General features: G+C 43.8%; 1 protein-coding gene across 2 annotated transcripts in view; it reads right to left on the bottom strand.

The window, feature by feature from the left end:
* The window catches only part of LOC124043997, a 73809-nt gene that overhangs the window by 39765 nt on the left and 10418 nt on the right, over positions 1-23626 (bottom strand). Inside the window, exon 1 of one of the 2 annotated variants that reach the window (XM_046363236.1) lies at positions 8396-8518. The exons of the other annotated variant lie outside the window; for it this stretch is intronic. The gene's annotated coding sequence lies outside the window, so the exon portion shown is untranslated. Of the gene's footprint in view, positions 1-8395; positions 8519-23626 lie in introns of those variants that run through there. 2 annotated transcript variants of the gene reach the window in all.

Below are 23626 nucleotides of genomic sequence, written 5' to 3'. Positions count from 1 at the left end.
AGAGAATGAGGGAGCAAGAGATAAAGAGAGAGAATGAGAGAGTTAATCCCAGGAGTGTTGTCGATAAACAAAGAGAGGGTAATAAGGGAGAATTTACTCAGGAACAGATGGCAGAATGACTCATTCATATCACTGACAGGGGAATGGAGAGAGAGGGTGGAGAAAGGAGAGAAAGATGGAGAAAGATTGGGGCAGTGAGGGAGAAGGAGAGGAGGGAGAAGGGGGACCTAAAGTAGCTCCTGTCTAGAGTGATTGATATCAGTCATGTCTTCCATCACATCACCACCCTGTATCTGACTGCTCTGTCCTTGACTCACAAGAAAAAATAACGAATAGAAAATTCGACCCATGTTAGTGTGCTTATTAATAAACCTCCTGTCTCAAAGGCTCTCTTCTCAGAGAAATCATTCTGTTAAAGTGGGACGGAACACCAAAGAATATAATGAGAACTTAAATTATTAGACATCCCATCGTGATAAAAAATGCATACTAAATAAGACTTCAAAAACCAATACATGCATTCAAAACATTCAATCGGGCAACCACATGCTCTCGTGGTTTTGTCTTTTTAAAGAACAGATCAATGTGGCCCTTTCACCCTGCTGCCTGAGAATGTCATGTCGGTAGTAGCTTTTCCCCATGAGGAGCTGATCAAAGTATTGGCATACACCTTCATTCATTGCTCTGGGGTCTGGTGTCAGAACAGGGATCACACAGCTAACTGTGACAACCAACACAGAGAGAGGAGAGGAAAGGGGGGAGAGGAGAGATCAAAGCGGGGAGTGGTGGGCTCCCTGGGTCTCCTAGTCTCCATAAGCCAAGGCCAGGCTAGTAATGGGCTTACATGCGGGAGGAGGGGAGAGAAGGAGGGGATGAGGAGAGGTCAGGGGAGGTGATTTGGAATAAAAGGGGAGAAGAGTCATTGATCAGCTGTCATCTGTTTGCCGAGGAGGTTTTTAGACATTTTTACAAATATAAAAAAAGGTACATAAGTATTCAGACACTTTGCTATGAGACTCGAAATTGAGCTCAGGTGCATCCTGTTTCCGTTAGTCATCTTTGAGATGTTTCTACAACTTGATTGGAGTCCACCTGTAGTAAAATCAATTGATTGGACATGATTGGGAAAGGAACACAACTGTCTATATACAGTGTTTTGGTTTCGGTTAAAGAGTTGACAGTGCAAAACCAAGCCATGAGGTGGAAGGAATTGTCCGTAGAGACAGGATTGTGTTGAGGCACATATCTGGGGAAGGGTACTAAAACATTTCTGCAGCATCGAAGGTCCCCAAGAACACACTGGCCTACATAATTCTTAAATGGAAGAATTGTTGAAACACCAAGACTCTTCCTGGAGCTGGCCGCCCGGGCCAAACTGAGCAATCAGGGGGATAAGGGCCTTGGTCAGGGAGGTGACCAAGAACCCGATGGTCACTCTGACAGAGCTCCAGAGTTCCTCTGTGGAGATGGTAGAATTTTCCAGAAGGACAATGATCTCTGCAGCACTCCACCAATCAGGCCTTTATGGTAGAGTGGCCAGACTGACCCACTCCTCACATGACAGCCCACTTGGGGTTTGCCTAAAGGCACTTAAAGACTCTCAGACCATGATAAACCAGATTCTCTGGTCTGATGAAACCAAGATTGAATGCCAAGCGTCACGTCTGGAGGAATCCTGGCACCATCCCTACGTTGAAGCATGGTGGCGGCAGCATCATGCTGTGGGGATGTTTTTCAGTGGCAGGGACTGGGAGACTAGTTAGGATTGAGGGAAAGACAAACAGAGAAAAGTACAGAGAGAACCTTGATGAAAACATGCTCCAGGGTCCTCAGGCTGGGGTGAGGATTCACCTTCCAACAGGAGAATGACCCTAAACACACAGCCAAGACAACGCAGGAGTGGCTTCCTGACAAATTTCTGAATGTCCTTGATTGGCCCAGCCAGAACCCGATCGAACATCTCTGGAGAGACCTGAAAATAGATGTGCAGCGACAATGCCCATCCAACCTGACAGAGCTTGAGAGGATCTGCAGAGAAGAATAGGAGAAACTCCCCAAATATAGGTGTGCCAAGCGTCCAGCATCATACCCAATAAGACTCTAGGCTGTAATCACTGCCAAAGGTGCTTCAACAGAGTATTGAGTAAAGGGTCTGAATACTTATGTAAATGTGATATTTCAGTTTTTTATGTTTTATAAATTTGCAAAATATTGATCAATTTTAGAATAAGAATGTAATGTAACAAAATGCGGAAAAAGGGTCGGAAAACTTTCTGAAAACACTGTACATTTATGCACAAATATTTATATAATAACTATTATTACGACGTAAACTTGGAGTCACGTGATGACATGTTGTGTGGTCCTCCCACTACGACTTGTCCAGAAATCAGTTTATTACAGATGAAGTAAGTTAAGTTCCAATAGCAGAGTAGGCACACTCACTACATGACACCATTTTGTTGTGAGGAAACCATCAGTAGAGTTAAAAATGCAATGGAAACCCATTACATTTTATTCAGTACATGGGAATTCAACCGCAAAAGTTATTTTTATGTGCACTATGTCATCACGCACAGCCTTTTATCCGCAACAAGTCCATTTGATGGAAGGAAACACATGAGTGGGGATATATGCATATTGTTTTTATGCTGATTTTTGAATAGTCACATGAAAATCTGTTGCCAATTGGATGGAAACCGAGCTAGCATTTTGCCAGAATGTTATTTAGCTTAACAAGTGGATTATTTTGCTCTTCACTCAGTCGTTTAGTATCCTAGGCCTCCTCCCGACCAAAACCTGTGACTTTACTTAATCAATCAATGTGATTTTGTTTAACTGAATCTCTGAATCTCTCCCTCTCTCCTGTCTGTATAGGCTATTTGGTTAATGGGTTTCTGGAAAGGCCTGCTCGTAATGCAAGACCTACCCCCAGCTCCCTAACAAAGCGGAGTGAAGGTAGGAAAAATATGAAATGTGGATTTTTAAAAAGCATGGGCTTTTTTTATATGACAGTGGTTCCACCTGTTGCCATGACGCAAGTTGTGTGAGAAAAATATTATTTGTATTATATTCTGTATATTTCATTATATATTCTTAGCCTACTATTAAATAGCCTGTATGTGTGTTGACTGTGATCTTATGTGTTTTGTATGTTTAATGAACAAAGTAAGTATTGATTTAATGTGCATGGCGCAGACATTTAGCATATAGGCTGCACAGACCAGTAACACAATCACATTCAAAATATGCAACTCTATTCTCTGGAAAATATGTTTTATTTGTCTTATAATGTTTCTTAGGACCTGCCTAAAATAAATGAATAATGAATTTCTTTGTGATGGTGTATTTAGATTTTTGGAAATATAGCCTTTATTTAACTAGGCAAGTCAGTTAGGAACAAATTCTTATTCACAACGACGGCTGCCAATCGCACTATGGGACTCCCAATCACGGCCGGATGTGATACAGCCTGAATTCAAACCAGGGACTGTAGTGACGCCTCTTACACTGAGATGCAGTGCCACTTGGGAGCCCAATGGATTATTCAATGGATGTATCTACTCCCAATCCTAAACGTGCCAGCATGTGCACGGGAGATATAAACGACTTACACTAGCAAGAATGTGGTAAATTGGATTGTATGAATTGGGCTCTAAAAAAACATTGGTAGATGTTTTTTTTTTTTACAGGCAACATACTGTAAAGTCTGTCTGTAAAGGGTATAATTCTCTCTCTCTCCTCTCTCTCTTTCAGTCCCTTGCTTTCTCTCTCACTCATGCTGGTGTGATGAACACATAGCTGTCTATCACTCCTCACAGCTCTACAATCACTATCATTCAGACAGACCCAGCACAGCAGAGCACAGTAGGGATATGGAGCTGCTGTCATATCTGGGTTGCAGGGAGACAGACAGTCACACTATGTGCCAGTTCAGAGCCATATAAAGTCCTACACAACATGCTGTACTGTTTAGGAATGAAATTTGGCAGCCTGAACTGTCTACTACTATTTTAATTCAACTGAGCCAAAAATAGCAGTACAGTATTTTTTACCTGGGAGCTGTGACAACTTCTCATCCTGGAAGCATGTTCAGCATTAGTGTGTCTGATTTCTTCAATTGTAGCTAACACCAGAGGGGGTTTCCATTATAATTGAATAAAAACATACAATGAATGGCATTTTTGCTTTTACAGTGAGTGTAGTGAGTGGGTGAGCCATACTCTGTGAATGACCCTAGGATATCCTCTAGTTAGTAGTCTTGACTGGTGGCAATCAAAATGATTACCCCCCATCTGAACCTGGTTGGTCCCGAACCCTTTACACAACCTACATTTTCTTCGCTCTGACGGAAACTGTACAAACCTGGAAATATTTTCTAATTTCCTGGGAGGTGACTCTCCCCTCTATTTTTTACCCCCACTCCCCATCTCATCTTCTCCATCTATCTCTACCTCTCTCCTACTTTCTCTCTATCTCTACCTCTCTCCTACTTTCTCTCTATCTCTACCTCTCTCCTACTTTCTCTCTATCTCTACCTCTCTCCTACTTTCTCTCTATCTCTACCTCTCTCTTACTTTCTCTCTATCGCTACCTCTCTCCTACTTTCTCTCTATCGCTACCTCTCTCCTACTTTCTCTCTATCTCTACCTCTCTCCTACTTTCTCTCTATCTCTACCTCTCTCCTACTTTCTCTCTATCGCTACCTCTCTCCTACTTTCTCTCTCTACCTCTCTCCTACTTTCTCTCTATCTCTACCTCTCTCCTACTTTCTCTCTATCTCTACCTCTCTCCTGCTTTCTCTCTATCTCTACCTCTCTCCTACTTTCTCTCTATCTCTACCTCTCTCCTGCTTTCTCTCTATCTCTACCTCTCTCCTACTTTCTCTCTATCGCTACCTCTCTCCTACTTTCTCTCTATCGCTACCTCTCTCCTACTTTCTCTCTATCTCTACCTCTCTCCTACTTTCTCTCTATCGCTACCTCTCACCTACTTTCTCTCTATCTCTACCTCTCTCCTACTTTCTCTCTATCTCTACCTTTCTCCTACTTTCTCTCTATCTCTACCTCTCTCCTACTTTCTCTCTATCTCTACCTTTCCTACTTTCTCTCTCTCTTCCTCTCTCCTACTTTCTCTCTATCTCTACCTCTCTCCTACTTTCTCTCTATCTCTACCTCTCTCCTGCTTTCTCTCTATCTTTACCTCTCTCCTACTTTCTCTCTATCTCTACCTCTCTCCTACTTTCTCTCTAGCTCTACCTCTCTCAAACTTTCTCTCTATCTCTACCTCTCCTACTTTTCTCTCTCTCTTCCTCTCTCCTACTTTCTCTCTATCTCTACCTCTCTCCTACTTTCTCTCTATCTCTACCTCTCTCCTGCTTTCTCTCTATCTCTACCTCTCTCCTACTTTCTCTCTATCTCTACCTCCCTCCCACTTTCTCTCTATCTCTACCTCTCTCCTACTTTCTCTCTATCGCTACCTCTCTCCTACTTTCTCTCTATCGCTACCTCTCTCCTACTTTCTCTCTATCTCTACCTCTCTCCTACTTTCTCTCTATCTCTACCTCTCTCCTACTTTCTCTCTATCGCTACCTCTCTCCTACTTTCTCTCTATCTCTACCTCTCTCCTACTTTCTCTCTATCTCTACCTCTCTCCTGCTTTCTCTCTATCGCTACCTCTCTCCTACTTGCTCTCTATCTCTAACTCTCTCCTACTTTCTCTCTATCTCTACCTCTCTCCTACTTTCTCTCTATCTCTACCTCTCTCCTACTTTCTCTCTAGCTCTACCTCTCTCCTACTTTCTCTCTATCTCTACCTCTCCTACTTTCTCTCTCTCTTCCTCTCTCCTACTTTCTCTCTATCTCTACCTCTCTCCTACTTTCTCTCTCTCTTCCTCCCTCCTACTTTCTCTCTATCTCTACCTCTCTCCTACTTTCTCTCTATCTCTACCTCTCCTACTTTCTCTCTCTCTTCCTCTCTCCTACTTTCTCTCTATCTCTACCTCTCTTCTACTTTCTCTCTATCTCTACCTCTCTCTCGCTCCCCTCTATTTCTCTCTCTCTCTATCTCTACCTCTCTCTCGCTCCCCTCTATTTCTCTCTCTCTATCTCTACCTCTCTCCTACTTTCTCTCTATCTCTACCTCTCTCCTACTTTCTTTCTATCTCTACCTCTCTCCTACTTTCACTCTCTCTACCTCTCTCCTACTTTCTCTCTATCTCTACCTCTCTCTCGCTCCCCTCTATTTCTCTCTCTCTATCTCTACCTCTCTCCTACTTTCTCTCTATCTCTACCTCTCTCCTGTTTTCTCTCTATCTCTACCGCTCTCTCGCTCCCCTCTCTTTCTCTCTCTCTTGCTCCCAGTCTCTCTCCGTCTCTCTCCTGCTCTCTATCTCTCTTTCAGCAGATGAAATATTCAGGGGAGCCGGCATGCTGTGCTGTTTCCACCCACATGGCTGGTAGCTGACACCTAAAGCTTCTGACTGCTGCTGCTCTGCTACCTCCCCCTCTCTTCTCTCCTCTTCTCCTCTCCTCTCCTCTCCTCTCCCCCCCCCTCTCCCCTCCTCTGGCTGCTCCCTACTCCCTGGCCGTCCTGGTGCGACTGAGGTCAGAAGACAGAGCCAGTCAATTCCTGCATCCCAAATGGCACCCTATTCCCCTAAGTAGTGCACTACTTTTGACCAGCGCCCATAGACACAGCATTGTCTCTGCTGCAGGCTGCAGCCCAGACCAGATGAGACCATGATACGATCCAGTGCACAGGAACACACCATCGATCCTCCCATCGAGCTTGCCCAATTCATCTGGTGGGAGGCCGGGTGACTAATCCCAATCCATGTGGGCCAGACAGAAATGGAGCGAGATGAGAGATTACATACAGTATAATGGAATAACAGACCAGCCCTCCAGTGTTATGACCATAAACATAGAATTACTAGAATGGAAAATGCCCCTCAGACCACAGGAATTTGACTCCTGGGTACACTGAACGACTGGTAATTCTATTGCTATGTCTATGGTTATGACCCTGGGCCCTGCCTCTGCCTTGCTCCGCCACAACATAAGCATCAGAGGGTCAGAGAGGGTCAGTGACTGCAAAGTTCCTTCTCACGACACACAAGTCTAGAGTTGGGCCGATATATGATTAAATAAAATATTGTGATATTTGACATTGACGATATATCGTGATGTGCAGGACTATACTCTATTTGAACTTCAAAAATTAATAAAACTGTGCAGTTTTATCTGCTAGGCTGTATCAATATGTTTAAAAATAAGTCTAAATGAATAAACAAAGCCTTAGTTTTTCAGTATACTAAGATTATTTAATAAGAATGCAAATATAATACCGTAAATAAGCTGTCTAGAATGATCTGGTCATTAACAGAGCAAAACGATTACATCGAATATCAGGATATTTGGAGTAGCAAGATATCTCCCCAAATATTGCCCAACCCTTCACCAGTCATGTGACAGGGGTGTTGGATGAAGATCCTCATATTCAGAATTTTTCTGCTCACCGGAGTAGAAGGACATGAAAACACACACGCGCGCATGTACACACACACACACACGCACACACGCACGCACGCACACACACACACACACACACACACACACACACACACACACACACACACACACACACACACACACACACACACACACACACACACACACACACACACACACACACACACACACACACACACACACACACACACACACACACACACACACACACACACACAGGGCTAAAGGCTGACATCTGATGTCTGTTCGGAATAAGCAAACATGTAAATCGTGTTTGTCTCCAGTCCTGTCAGAAGTGTGTACAGTACAGAACACAGAAGTTGCACTGTGTTACACGCAGAGCAGACAATTCACCATGTGTCATCCGAGGAGTTTCCTATTCAACATTACCTGATGAATAATTGATTTAAAGTATCTCTCAAATACATACAGCCTTAAAAACACAACACCTTGCAAGATATGCTTTCCCTAAGCTATGCTTACTATATCCATTCAGAATAAAATCTAAATGTGCACTTCATGCCAACAATAACACTATGGGTATTCTACATAGCTGCATGTTCGTACAGCCCCTACAGACCATCAACAGCCTACTGATGCAGAAGTCCGACTGTCTCACATTCAGATTGCTCACGAAAAAGTATATATATTTTTTACTACATAATGAGTACACACAATCATTCCTCAAATCATTAACCATGACAGAGTATTCAGCAAAATGCCCTTTCACATAATGCCCATTTATCAGCAACAACTGTCATCAGTTTTCTCTCCAGTCCTTTTCCCATGAAAGAGAAAAATACTACACAACAAAATTGTAAACATGCATAAAACATGAGAGATATGCCGCTATGCCGACCCACCTTTGTTGTAAGTGCGTGTAGCTGTCCCTATGAGCTCAGTTTAGTACAGCAGGTAGGCAGACACCCTCTCCTCTGCTCTCTCCTCTAGCAGTGTATGTGTATGTGTGTGTGAATACTCCAGCCCTCTCTCTGCCTGGCTATTGTCACAGGCAAGGGAAGGGAGCCCTACTGAGCATGCTCCAACTGAACAACCCTCCCCGTCGGCATGGGAACCGGGAAGCGGGGCAGGCAGCAGCCCTGTTCAAGTGCCGAGGTGCTTTCTACTCAACCTCTTTATCCTCTCTGTTACTCCTCTCTCTCTATCTGTTTCTCTCCGAAACACACACGTCCAACTCACTGGGGGGGCTAAAAGGGTACTTCCTCTTCTCTATTCCCCTGTGTGCACACATTCTCTGTCTGTCTGTCTGTCTGTCTGTCTGTCTGTCTGTCTGTCTGTCTGTCTGTCTGTCTGTCTGTCTGTCTGTCTGTCTGTCTGTCTGTCTGTCTGTCTGTCTGTCTGTCTGTCTGTCTGTCTGTCTGTCTGTCTGTCTGTCTGTCTGTCTGTCTGTCTGTCTGTCTGTCTGTCTGTCTGTCTGTCTGTCTGTCTGTCTGTCTGGCTGTCTGTCTGGCTGTGTCTGTGTCTCTCTCTCTCACACAAACACACATGCCTGCCCACACACAATAAGGCAGGGGCGCTGTGTCATGGTCCTTTAATTCTGTTATTCATTCTCCTTGATTAATCACACAGCCTGACAGTGATGTAACAAGGACCTGACTTATAAAGTAGCATCACACATGCCCCGCCCATCTGAGGATGTGTATTTTTCAGCAATCTATTTCCTGTGTTTGAGAGGTGCAACAACAACAGTATTGACAGCGCAGGTGAGTGCAGGTAAGCCTAGACACAGCAAGGATTAATTTATTCATATACATAAGTACACCCAGTGTGTTTAAGAAAATTAGGCACATAAAAAAATAAGTTTTAAAAAAATTGTGTGGGGGGGATTTTACCCACTTTTCCAACCCAATTTTGTGATATCCAATTATGATCCAATTATGATCTTGTCTCTTCACTGCAACTCCCCAACGGGTTCGGGAGTGCGAAGGTCGAGTCATGCGTCCTCCGAAACATGACCCGCCAAACCATGCTTCTTAACACATGGCCGCACCAATGTGTCAGAGGAGACACCCTTCAACTGATGACCAAAGTCTGCCTGCAGGCGCATGACCCACCACAACCCCCCCCCCCCTAACCCGGACGACATTGTGCGCCACCCTATGGGACTCCCGGTTACGGCCGGAGACACAGCCTGTGACCCTGGTCTGTAATTTCCTTTATTTTAACACAAAATGTATATATGTATGAATTCTAAGAAAAGGAAAGTAATATATTTTACAATAAACTGAATACATGAATTTCCACCATAATCTCTGAAATCCATGAATTATTTGTCAAAGCAAGTAAAATATTTATGTACTATAATTCAGTCAAGATCTGATTGATTTTCAAAATTCAAAAAGTTTGGAGTATCTTCATCCATTGTCAAACTGTTGCTTTTATTAGAATTGTTTTGAAAACATTTGAACGATTTTGATGACTGTTGCTAAATAAAAGCTGCCCATTCATTCACAATGTGTCCTGAATAGCACTAATCTGTCCCATTAACCAAAATGGAATTAAATGAATCTAAACAAATGAATGTAATAAATAGCATTTATTATATGAATTACATGGACATATCTTATGAAATAAATTATTATCTTAATAATACAAATATGACATTGGTGAAGTTAGAAGTGATCAAATACATGCCCTCCAGCAGAGGTTTTACACTTAATTTGACATATGGTGCTCCCAGGAATTGAACCTACAATCCTGCCATCACAAATGCCATGCCTCTACCCACTGAGCCACAGATGACCAATATTATGTACTAGAATTCATCTCATATGTCCAGAAGAGATAAATTCACTGCTATTTTCAGATGAAAATATACAAAATCAAGATCAAAATGCATTCTGTTGCATTGCATTCCCAGGGGTCAGTGTCAGCTCACTGAGGGTATTTAGCCTGCAGGTTGCTCTAGTAATTACTCTGTGATGATGCTTGGTATTTACAGCCTATTACAGTTACAGGGCATATGGACCACAGGGATAATCCTCCAGCAGCTATGACCCAAGCACCCGCCCTGTTTCCTATGGGAACAACAGCTCCCAGAGCCTGCAGTGAAACTGAACAGCAACAGACAGCAGCCATAAGGTCAAATGGGTGATAGCCAGGGGGTGGGGGACTGTGTGTGTGTGTGTGTGTGTGTGTGTGTGTGTGTGTGTGTGTGTGTGTGTGTGTGTGTGTGTGTGTGTGTGTGTGTGTGTGTGTGTGTGTGTGTGTGTGTGTGTGTGTGTGTGTGTGTGTGTGTGTGTGTGTGTGTGTGTGTGTGTGTGTCCGGGGTACCACAACACCCTTGCCTACCAGTCAATGACAATCTCCAGATGTAGGACCTTGATTTAATCCAGTTTGTTACAGCAGGAATATAATCCTGCAGCAACAGGAAATGTGAAATATATGTGGATTATAATTAATAGACATGTTCTGTAGGCGTTGATCAATTTTTTGTTAGGCCAAATCAAATTTGACATTTTAAAGTGGAAATTACAAACTTTAGAAGCCTTTTAAAACCTCAAATACACTACAAGTTTGCATTTTCCAATTCTCAGCAACAAAAGAGTATCTCTACTGAACTAGCCCTGTTCAATACCATCAGACCTTTTTAAAACACCAATTACTCTGCTTCCTTGTTTTGGTTTGGTCTCTCAGTAATACATTAGTGATGTAGAAAGGAGAAGCCTTGGCTTCAGCCTCCAGCCTATCCATTATCAGCACTCAACACAGCTACAGGGTCAGGCCAGCCTCTATCTCCCCAGGGGGTGCTGCATACACAAAATACTCCCTCCTCTGTCTGCGCGCACACACACGCACACACACACACACACACACACACACACACACACACACACACACACACACACACACACACACACACACACACACACACACACACACACACACACACACACACACACACACACACACACACACACACACACACACACACACACACACACACACAAATAATGCAGAACTGTTCAAATACTTCAATGGTGTAACGGCTTATGGCTCGGGCGAGGTCACAGGTCAGGGGATCGATGGTGGCATGGAGGAGGAGGAGAGGGATTATGTATTGCAAATAATCACCTGAGATTCATACTATCAAACACCACTTAACACAACCAACCATCAGCACACAGTAGTCCCACACCTCAAAGTGTATTGCCTGAAAAATTATTCACAGTGAACATTTGCATAGCCAACACAGTGTAAAAGCTTGACATTGAAAAATGTGTATAAAATGCCTATTGATCTGCCCACTAAATTCAAACACATCACTGTACATGACACTAAAGGAGAAAGGTTGGCAGGGCGACATGCCCGTTTGTGGCCTTCAGCTTTGGGGTGAGAAAGATTTATCTTCTCTGGTCTGGCTGGCTGTCTGTCTGGCCGGTTAGCTGGCTGGCTGACTGCCCGTATGGCTAGTTAGGTGGCTGGTTAGGTGGCTGGCTGTCTGACTGTCTGTATGGCTGGTTAGGTGGCTGGCTGGCTGGCTAGCTGGGTGGCTGAATGTGGTCTCTTGGCTGAGTCCAGGGACGTTGCGTCCGCTGCCCCACTCCGCCCAGCCCGGCCCGGCCAGCGACTCAGAAATGTCTCATTTATGAGGGCTCCACCACCGGACTCAATAATGCATGGGGCCTTGAGTCACGGACAGTCTTTTAGGGAGGGAGGGATAGAGAGAGAGAGAGAGAGAGAGAGAGAGAGAGAGAGAGAGAGAGAGAGAGAGAGAGAGAGAGAGAGAGAGAGAGAGAGAGAGAGAGAGAGAGAGAGAGAGAGAGAGAGAGAGAGAGAGAGAGAGAAAAAGAGTGAGTGTGCAAGAAAGAAAGAAAATAACCGTGTGCCGCTGTCACTTTCTTTAGGGATACTCCATTTAGTGTGGTTCACGACTCAGGGAGTGAAGGAGGGACTGGCACAGTGTGAGAACAATACTGAATTATGGGAGGCCCATCTCTTTCTCAGGTGGATGACGTCAGCAGCCCATGATGCTGTGAGAATGCAGCATGGAAAAAGGGATTTCCCCCCAACACAATACCAATGAGCACATCAGGAAATACATTCATTCCCCCACACACACAGGATATAAGAGTCTCCTTAAGACCACCACCGTCTATAAACGTTTTCCGTGCTACAGAGAGGAAGAGGAACCATTTTACAGGCACTGTGTTTACAGTCACATTGTGTAAATTAACAGAGCATCCCTTCCGCTGCATTCTGCTACCTTCAGGACCACACAATGGCTACTTGTGTGATCCCCCCCTAGAGAGGAACAATGCATTGTTTGTAGCCTCGCTGAAGCTGAATGTTTGTTTACTGAGGGGGATACCTAAATACAGGACCACCGGACGTCGTAAAAAATGTCCTCTACTGATTTGTTTTGTGGAGAAGGACATGGATAACAGGGGCTTGGTGCTTGGCAACCGCTAGAGTATTTTATGATCAGTCAATTAGAGAGAGAGACAATCGATTGAGTGATGAACAGACACAATGCACAATGAACACAGTGACACACATAGATACAAAACAGGACAGGCTCATACATTTCTATAGTCACATTATTGTTTGTGCTCTTCAAATGATCTATTGACACAGGTCAATATAAGAATAAAGGCTAGGTTAGGTTAGCGTTTTCCATTTTACACTTACTGCGGGTGATGATGGCTTTCACTAACAACACCACACAATTTACTAGGAGGGAGGGACATGCCATCCATTGCATAGAGCCACAGACAGTAATGTAACCTATATCCCCTGGCAACATGGTGGCTCTAGTGGTCATACTGTAGCTCTCTGGCTTAATCCCAAATGACACCCTATTCCCTATAGGGCCCTGGTCAAAAGTAGTGCACCATGTAGGGAATAGGGTGGCATTTGGGACACAACCTCTGAGTCTGTCTGTACATAATGTGACTCTCTGGCTCCCTGCATACTGTAGCTACAGCAGATCCCTAGCATGGCCAGGTCTGGGGTCCTGATTAAATGTTATGCATGTCGAGGGAGCATGCTAACACAATCACGCTGCTAGCAACAGCAGCAGAGTACATCAAATCAGCAACTCTCCTGATGGGAACCCATGAAATCCAATTTCCCTATCTATCCATCGTCTCTATCTCTCTGCAGTACACTGTCTGGGAATATGACCCCGCTAAAGGAAGCATTCATGGCTTACCTTTCACTATACTAGTAATCAGTAGCTGGCTGATACCACAGTCAGGTAATACCACTGCTGTAAGGTAATTATAGGCTAGTGGCTAGGCTAGTGGCTACCAGTGGCTTATATCTGAATACAAATACATATCCTCTGGTGGCTAGAAGCACTGTTATTACTACGACTAGCAATACTGAAAATAACCAGACCTGACAATCTCTACAGGGAAATTACATGGTATGGTTAATTCTTCCTACAGGGCACAATATTATGATTGAGTTTCACTCATCTGCAAATTGGCTGACAATTACATTGTGAAGCCTAATCAACTGTCTCACCAGATATATATTAAATACTGGCCCCAAGCCACTGATTATGTCTAGGAATGGAATGGTGCATCTCTGTGTGTGTGTGTGTGTGTGTGTGTGTGTGTGTGTGTGTGTGTGTGTGTGTGTGTGTGTGTGTGTGTGTGTGTGTGTGTGTGTGTGTGTGTGTGTGTGTGTGTGTGTGTGTGTGTGTGTGTGTGTGTGTGTGTGTGTGTGTGTGTGTGTGTGTGTGTGTGTGTGTGTGTGCTCGTGTGTGTGTGTGTGTGTGTGTCCGTGCATCTGCCTCGGTAACAAGTCATACACACAGAGGTGAAGCAGCCTTTGAATTGGCGATACTGATGACAAACGGCCAATGGAATCATCCATGGATCATCCTCTCACAGCCAGGAGGGGCATAGCCCCTAATACCCAGACGAGGGTCGTCGCATCACAACCAGATCAATATTATTCCATCCTCACCCATAAGGAGTCTCACTGCACAGCAAATTAGACCTGGCTGGTTACTCTCTGAGTAATCAATCCAAATCACTCATCCTTAAGGACCCACTGACTCGTGTGTGTGTGTGTGTGTGTGTGTGTGTGTGTGTGTGTGTGTGTGTGTGTGTGTGTGTGTGTGTGTGTGTGTGTGTGTGTGTGTGTGTGTGTGTGTGTGTGTGTGTGTGTGTGTGTGTGTGTGTGTGTGTGTGTGTGTGTGTGCGTGCGTGTGTGTTGAGGGGGTGGAACTCAAACCAACTCAGTAATCCATAAGGTAATAGTAAGGAAGCACCATCAATATTAGCACAACAAAGTCAAGGGAGCCTTGAGAAGTCCTTTCATCACAGATCCCGCCACCGAGATGGGAGTATTATGATGCTGAATATTCAGTGTGTTCAAGGATCCTGAGTGATATTTTGATGAAGGCGACGGGCAAGGATGAGTCCATTACAGACACTGCAGGGTTTTTTCTGCATAGAAAAGTCTTGGACGTCTTGGACGAAATGTCTTCTACGTTTTATCTTGGTCCGCCGAAGCCGGGATGGTAAAACGTTTTCAGTGTAAACTTAAACTGCTAAAACCATATTCAAAACTGTACAATTTTCTCTGTGCCTCATCACAAAATTTGTATAATGGCAGGAAATTAGATGTAAAACAGCATCATTTTGCCTCTGCGGCCAAGAGGAGGACATCTAAAAGTTCTGGTTGCCAACCGCACCATTGGTCACGCCCACTCCCTGCTACGCCCCCCACCTAAGCCGCATTTCAATCCAGAAAGAAATCCTGCACTGTGGTCCATGTCCATCCTATTGCTTTTGAAACCATAATCTCAGCCCTAAATGATGTGTCATACTAAAGAGGGCAAGTATCATTGATGATTTGATCATAACTCTCTAGCATCCTGCTTCTAGAACTCAACACAGAACACTCAGTACTACAGTAAAAAACCCTCAAGGACACACATGGATGTTTACTAGGAAATGCACCTGAGAAAAAAAGGCCATTCCTGAGAAACAGATCATGACTACTGAAAACCAACAATGTATTCCAATTCAGACAGCTCAAACTAAGAGCCACATCCATGAGGGTAGAAGCCGCTATGAACTGAATAAAAACCATGATTGTTTTAAAAGTTATGTTAATATGCAGAAACAATACAACACCATTAGACAAATCTTCCTTTGTTACGGCAGGGAGAGCTTACAGGCAGGCAGTACATTATCAAAGAATTATAGACACATTAAAGATACACACAGACACACTGGAGAGCTTCATGCTTACAGCCTTTACCTCTATCCGTTCAGCCCCAGATAAGGAGAGGATTTCTATTGTTTTTCATGACAGAACGGCTCCATTTCTGTTTTTGGAGAGAGAAATGCAACATGGACGCCCCACTCTGAGAGGTTGCATGGTCATTTACTGCCCTGGAGAAGCCACTGTAGCCTAAGGGAGCCACAGAGAAAGAAAGAAAATTACATTGTTCAATTCTGTCTAATCTCTTGTGGAAAGATTCTGCGTGTAAACCAAGACAATCTGTCGGTACTAAATGTGATGTGTAGGATAGGACCAGCAGTAGTTCACAATTTTGCAGGTGTTAGGCACATCTTTCGTATGTCGGAAGGAGAGGGGACATTCACCCATATCTTGCAAAGAGAGAGGGTGGAACTCCTCGTTCCAGTTTCGCTCCTCATTCTAGCATGTCTTGATGTCTTCTTTTTTTTTTTATCCTGTTTTCTCCCCAATTTCGCGGTATCCAATTGTTTTAGTAGCTGCTATCTTGTATCATCGCTACAACTCCCGGACGGGCTCGGTAGAGACAAAGGTTGAAAGTCATGCATCCTCCAATACACAACCCAACCAAGCCGCACTGCTTCTTAACACAGCGCGCATCCAACCCGGCAACCTTGGTTAGCGCGCACTTCGCCCGGCCCGCCACAGGAGTCGCTGGTGCGCGATGAGACAAGGACAAGGACAGTAGTTTTGGAATTGTTAGTTAGATTACTTGTTGGTTATCACTGCATTGTCGGAACTAGAAGCACAAGCATTTCGCTACACTCGCATTAACATCTGCTAACCATGTGTATGTGACAAATAAAATTTGATTTGATTTGATCCCTACCGGCCAATCCCTCCCTAACCCGGGCGACGCTAGGCCAATTGTGCGTTGCACCACGGAGCCTGGGCGCAAACCCAGAGTCTCTGGCGGCACAGCTGGCGCTGCAGTACAGCGCCCTTAACCACTGCGCCACCCGGGAGCATTTCTTGATGTCTTCTATTAACATTTATGGACCCAGAACTTAATCGAGCAGCTGACCAATTATGTGAGACTTTAGTTCTGGGTTAACCGAGATTACGGTCTGTCAGAACAGCCGTTTGATTATACTGCTTAACCAGTCCCTGAAAATTATCATATGCAGTGAGTTGCAACTATCAAGGGATGCTATTAAACCAGACAAAGCCTTAGAATTCTTTAATCAGAATGCTTCTCTTATCATTGGGAGGGATGTTGACCGACTGAGACTGACCCTTTTACCTATTATAAACACAGTCAGTGGAGATTCAGAACCAGAAGCATGACGATTCTGCTCGTTTGATCCTCCCAACTCAACAACAAATGGACAGAGTCTGAAACCTGGCCTAAATCTCAACAGTTCTCCTGTTGTACTGGGAGCCAACAATGTATTCCTTTGCCGTGAAACGTATTCCATTGCTTGTAGGTTACACACTGCCTGCCTTCAACCGTGCAGGTAAATAATATTTTCTGCATGCCTTTACAGTCATTACTATTCCACATCTGTGTGCTAATTGCTCTCTCGGCATGCTTACATGCATATCCCTCTGTGGAATACCTTTCGGAGCCATTTAGAAATTGTGGAGATAATCTACAACAGTTGAAAAATATGGAGTTTCGGCATGAAATAACAATAGCTCTTTGTATGAGATTTCTTTTCTTTGTTCTTTCCTCTAAAATGTGCTTAAGGCCAAACCTTAAACCACTCAGTCATAATGGTACAGTCAATGGTGGCTAGCAGCTAATTCCACCAGAGGAGCTGATGGGAATTCCTGGTGAGCTACTGTCCTAAAATAAGAGAGTGCTGTGGACTTCAACTGCTGTTATGTGGCTGGCTGTAGTCTGTAGGCTGGGTCTTGTGTGCTAGGATGCTAGCACGGGCACCCCACAGAGAAGAGTGATCAGTCATTACCTTTCAGCCTTCCAGCCACTCAACCACAGCCAGGGGGGGGGGGGTAAGAGGGCTGAGGCACAGGGGTGGGAAAGAACACAGCTGGAGCCTCTCTATATATTTACTCATGGCTAGTCCAATGATGTGTGCACACAGAGAGAGCACACAGGGGGAGCTTTTACCAAGCAGAAAGCTGTGAACTGTGATATGTCTGTCATTTAGCACAAGGGGGACTTTCATTATGACAGAACAGCTATAGGCTACCACAGGTATCGCAAAATAGGTACAGGCCTAAACCCATAGATTTCATCCACCTTGAATGTTCTTTAAGAAACAAAGTAAATAGCTAAATCATGCATTGAACAAGCACAACGGCTAATCTCAGGTTTATTAATGGGAGATAATTCATGGGAGATAATATTTTAGCAGTGACTCAGTCAAACACTATGGGTCATATTTTCCCGCTGGTCTGCAAGCTATCTTACTAATAGTGTTATAAATGCAAACAGGTCCTAGCACTGCATTCTAGGTTGAATCTTGTGGAGAAAAGGTATTGACATCATTTCAAAGGCTGTCAGTGGACCAGGGGCATCACGTGATGACAAAATAATCTATAGCATTTGCATGGGAATGCCCTAGTGGAATTCCGATGGACGGCGAAACAACATACAACATAACTATACGTAACTATACTGAACAAAAATATAAGCGCAACATGCAACAATTTCAATGATTTTACTGAGTTACAGTTCATTTAAGGAAATCAGTCAACTTCACATGACTGGGCAGGGGTGCAGCCATGGGTGGAGCCAGGCCCAGCCAATCAGAATGTTTTCCCCACAAAACGGCTTTATTACAGACAGAACTACTCCTCAGTTTTATCAGCTGTTCGGGTGGCTAGCTCAGGCGATCCCGCTGGTAAATGTACATTTTTATTTCATTTTACCTTTATTTAACTAGGCAAGTCAGTTAAGAACAAATATTTTTTTACAATGATTGCCTACCCTGGCCAAACCCTCCACTAACCCGGATGACGCTGGGCCAATTGTGCACTGCCCTATGGGACTCCAGATCACAGCCGGTTGTGATACAGCTGGGATCAAACCCGAGTCTGTAGTGACGCCTCTAGCACTGCGATGCAGTGCCTTAGACCGCTGCGCCACTCTGCCCCCCAGAAGAAGCTGGATGTGGAGATCCTGGGCTGGCGTGGTAGTGAGGCCGGTTGGACGTACTGCCAAATTCTCTAAAACGATATTGGAGGCAGCTTATGGTAGAGAAATTAACATTAAAATCTCTGGCAACAGTTCTGGTGGACATTCCTGCAGTCAGCATGTCGACTGCATCTGTAGGACTGTGTTGTGTGATAAAACTGCACATTTTAGAGTGGCCTTTTATTGTCTCCAGCACAAGGTGCTCCTGTGAAATGATCATGCTGTTTAATCAGCTTCTTGATATGCCACACCTATCAGTGGATGGATTATCTTGGCAAATGATAAATGGTCACTAACAGGGATGTAAAGAAATGTGTGTTCAACATTTGAGTGAAATAAGCTTTTTGTGCGTTTGGAACATTTGAGGGATCTTTTATTTCAGCTCATGAAACATGGAACCAACACTTTAAATGTTGCGTTTATATTTTTCGTTCAGTATAGTTCATACATACCGGTAGTCAAAGGCCCATTCACATTTTAAGAGGTTTAACCCACAACTAATCTCAGCAATCCAGAACCAAATTAGACTCTAAGCCCCAACAGACAGGCCTGGTATGTTTTGTTTGACACAGCAGAACATGGGTAGTACAGTAAGTGCAGGGGTATTAGCATGTTATTTAGTGGTGACTGACTGGTGACCTTGCTGCTTTCCTCTTTGACTAAGTGCCATTTATTTTCTACTTGGCTTTTTATTCTCCTTGTTCGCGGATGGAAACGCTGACAACTGATGACAGCTGAAAACAAGCCTTATGCATGTGCGAGTGTGCGTGAGGGCGTGCCTGTGTGTGTGTGTGCATGTGTGTTAATGAACCATTTCACTATCCTAAACAGCTATAGATCAGCGTGCAGTGAGTCATTAGTGGTGTGTTGTTGCCCCAGCTGTATCGTCTTTAAATACCCCAGTGATGGTAATTATTGTCTCTCCACAACAGCCATGTGTGTGTGTGTTTGTGTGTGCTCTGCTGCGCCCTCTGCACCACCGCCCCGGGCCTGCCTAGCCTGATGCGCTTTTGTTGATTGTCTGTCTGGGAGGGGGATCCTCCTCTGCCTTTATCTCTCTCTCTCTCTCTCTCTCTCTCTCTCTCTCTCTCTCTCTCTCTCTCTCTCTCTCTCTCTCTCTCTCTTTCATCCCCCTCTCCCTCTCATCTGCCTTTCCTTCTCTCTCTTTCTCTCTCCCTCTCTCTCTCTCTCTCTCTCTCTCTCTCTCTCTCTCTCTCTCTCTCTCTCTTCATCCCCTCTCTCTTTCATCCCCCTCTCCCTCTCATCTGCCTTTCCTTCTCTCTCTTTCTCTCTCCCTCTCTTCATGCAGCTGTGACTGATGTTTTAACAAGACACAATAGGATCTGTTTAGCCACAAGCCAGGAAAAAAGGTTGCTCCTAGGTCCCTGGGGAAGAGGTTACTGTCATGGAGGGGGGACAGAGGGCGGGGGTGCCCTCTAAAATGAACAGGCTTTCTGCAGTCGTTATTTACCTGGCTGACACTATCAAATTGCCATTGTATTGTTCTGTTTTTCCATTAGAACCTTGACCTGTAACCAATCACTTATAGCAATAGTGAATTTGGAAAGAGTGGGACATCATATAAACTGGGACAGTTTAATCCTGACACGTTTTTATCTTGGTTTGACAAGAGAAAATCAAAACTATTGTTACTAAGCCCTTGCAGAGAAACCACATGATTAAAATCACAACACTTCATTGATGTGACATCATAGAGGGGGGCAGAGCAAGCTTCAAACAGGAAGCTTACCCCATAAAGCACACGGTAAGATCAGTGACATAGCTTTTTTATGTTTTGAATGTAAAGTTCTAAAACTTTCATAAATAATGCACTGTGTCCTATTGTGATGTCAATGTGCATACTATGTACTGATGCATTAAAATACATATAAGTTGCCAATATTATGTTTCAATTTTGTAATAAATAAAAAACATTGTTGTCTCGCTTTACCAACCATTGCTAGCTAAAGTAGGAAGGCATGGAGTAGGTAAAGTGGGACAGTCTTATATAGGCTTTTCCAATGGAGGAAAAAGATCCAGTTTACTTTAGCGACCACCTGTACAGTACATAGGTTAGGCAGGGTCTAGTTTTTCTAGTCCTAAATCCTTTACATGTTGTATTGTAGCACTTGTTTCATTCCTGTCTTCTGTAACCTCTTCAGGGATCTATCCAGCATATTAGTCATTTTCTGAAATCCTAAGATGTTTCCTAATCACACAAATTGAAGTTGTCACTGGGGTACAATTAGTACTTTATAATAGTGTCCCAGTTTATCTAACCTACTGTCCCAGTCTACCAAATGCAAACTAAACATATGGTATTGACAAATAGGTGTGTCATACCTCGTGTGAATACAATATCCATTTTTTGTTGTTCTTTTTTTGTGATTAGGAAACATCTTGAGGATTTCAGAAATGTATCATGTGTTGGACTAATATGTTGGATAAATGTCAAAAGAGGTTACAGAAGACAGGAATGCAAAAAGTGTCCCACTTATTCCGAATTCACACTATGAGGCAGCCATATCGAGGGAGTTTGATAGTGGAGATTGAGTCATTTAATCAGTTTGTCATTTTCCACATTCTTTTTACATTAGAGAGATAATGGTGCTCTTGAAAGAAGGCAGCATTCCTCTGATCAAGGGCAAGTGCCAAGCAACTGATTTGATGTCAGTGCTTTCAAGGCGCAGGGGGGTACACGGTAGACCCTCCCCTCCATCAGTCCAATCAGAGCTACCTGAGCTGCTGCCCTGGGAAGGAGGGACACCGACCATCTCTAAATAAGATACACATGAAGCAATATTTATGGCGCCCTATGATTTTCATCCAAGTATACAAATATAATGTCTCCCGTCTGTCAGTCACAAATATGTCAGACAGCAGCAGTGGAGCTTGTGCAAATAAGAAGCAAATTGATGACTCATACCGAAATCCAAAGGCCAGTATGTTAGAGATCCACTCAGCAACACAAGCTGTGTTTGCTACAGTAAATAGGCTTAACCTAAGCATTTTGAGAAGGACACAGATTAAGGAGCCTCAAACCTTACGGTCAACTTCAGTACATGGGTTTGCTCAGTTATGAAGTGAATATGGGGGTGTAACTGCATCTTAATTGGTATACTACACAAAAATAGAATATGAGTTATTACCGTAATCACCTAATGACTGTTCTCTAATGGCTTTTACTTAACTATTTGGAAGTCATTGGACCTAAAAGTCCTGATCTCAGCCAATAGCTTAATGGATTGAACACAATTACACTTAGAGGAGAAAAGTAATGCCAACATGATTGCATTACGGTACGATGACAGTCTCAAGTAGGCATCAGCAATAGGCATTAGGGTGGCTGTCTCAAGTGTACATCAGCATAAGACTCCACACCTACCAACCTGCCAGGGATATCTGCTGCTTCAGCCTGAGTAAACTGCCTGTCTGTCTAATTACATCTAGTGCTATTGACTCTTTTAGGGAGCTACACTGTGTGTGTGTGTGTGTGTGTGTGTGTGTGTGTGTGTGTGTGTGTGTGTGTGTGTGTGTGTGTGTGTGTGTGTGTGTGTGTGTGTGTGTGTGTGTGTGTGTGTGTGTGTGTGTGTGTGTGTGTGTGTGTGTGTGTGTGTGTGTGTGTGTGTGTGTGTGTGTGTGCGTGCGTGCGTGCGTGCGTGCGTGTGTGTGGCCTGCTAGAGACATACTGTAGTGTAGGAACCCACAGCAACATTTCCTGACCTTTGTCCACAGCACATCGCTTGATTAAATCCTTGTTAAGCTCTGAGAGGCACAGCGTGAATAATCCACCTGTTAAGGCTATGATCACTCTTGTTGTTCAATGTCAAGCTTGTGTCTTGAAGCTCAGACACACCAGTAGGATTTTCAAAAGTTTGCCTTCCCGTCAATCTCTTTTATTTTCACACAGCAAAGATCTTTAAGTAGTCAGCCACTCAGCCTTGATAAAATACTCCAAACCAGAAGGTGGCAGTACTGTTGTTTGTCAATGCATGTCTGTGTGTGTCTAGATTCTAATGTTAGCTAGCTAGCTGCGCTAATGTTACTATTTTGTAGAAACCCCTTGTTGATACTAGCCAGATGGCCACAGCTAGATAACTACCTAGCAAGACGACAAAGAAACAATTTAATTCATGCTCCATAATCCCATACTAGCTAGCAATTGTTAGCACAACAAAGATAGCTAACGTAAATTCACTCACTTTTGTACATCGCCTTGGTCCATACAATTGACCTTATTTTAGCGCCAAAAAAACATAATACTTCCAGATCAACTGTAATGTCAATACCATTGTAAAGCACCCTTTCCAACAAAAGCCATTACGAGACCTCCACGGTGCCCATTTCTGCATGATTCAAGAAGGCAATGAGCTCCGTCAGGTCTTTTTAAAAATGGCGGGTGGGTAAGCGAAACTAATGCGTGATAGTGAGAAGGAGAGATGTCGTGTGGGGAAACGGCTTTTTTTCACTCAAGCTGTCCAATTTATCACCTTATCGCCTCTAAAATGAAAATAAAACACTATAAAGAGTTTATATAATGTGTCATTACATACCTATTTGAAGGTCTGTGTCAAATTTTTTAGGGCGGTGCTAAAGTGATCTTCAGAAGTAAACAGCGGCTTTGAGAGTTATGATCGCTTGCAGTGATGACGCAAAAAATGACTAGGTATCCCCCCTTACCCCTGTCACTGTCCATTTCTTGTTTTTAAACAATGAGAGAAGTGCTACACCTGGTGGAGAGAGATTG

Source organism: Oncorhynchus gorbuscha, linkage group LG09, assembly GCF_021184085.1.
Source record: "Oncorhynchus gorbuscha isolate QuinsamMale2020 ecotype Even-year linkage group LG09, OgorEven_v1.0, whole genome shotgun sequence".
In the NCBI taxonomy this organism is placed as follows: domain Eukaryota; kingdom Metazoa; phylum Chordata; class Actinopteri; order Salmoniformes; family Salmonidae; genus Oncorhynchus; species Oncorhynchus gorbuscha.
The sequence above is the reverse complement of the archived record's forward strand: the minus strand, read 5'-3'. Positions and strand labels throughout refer to the sequence as shown.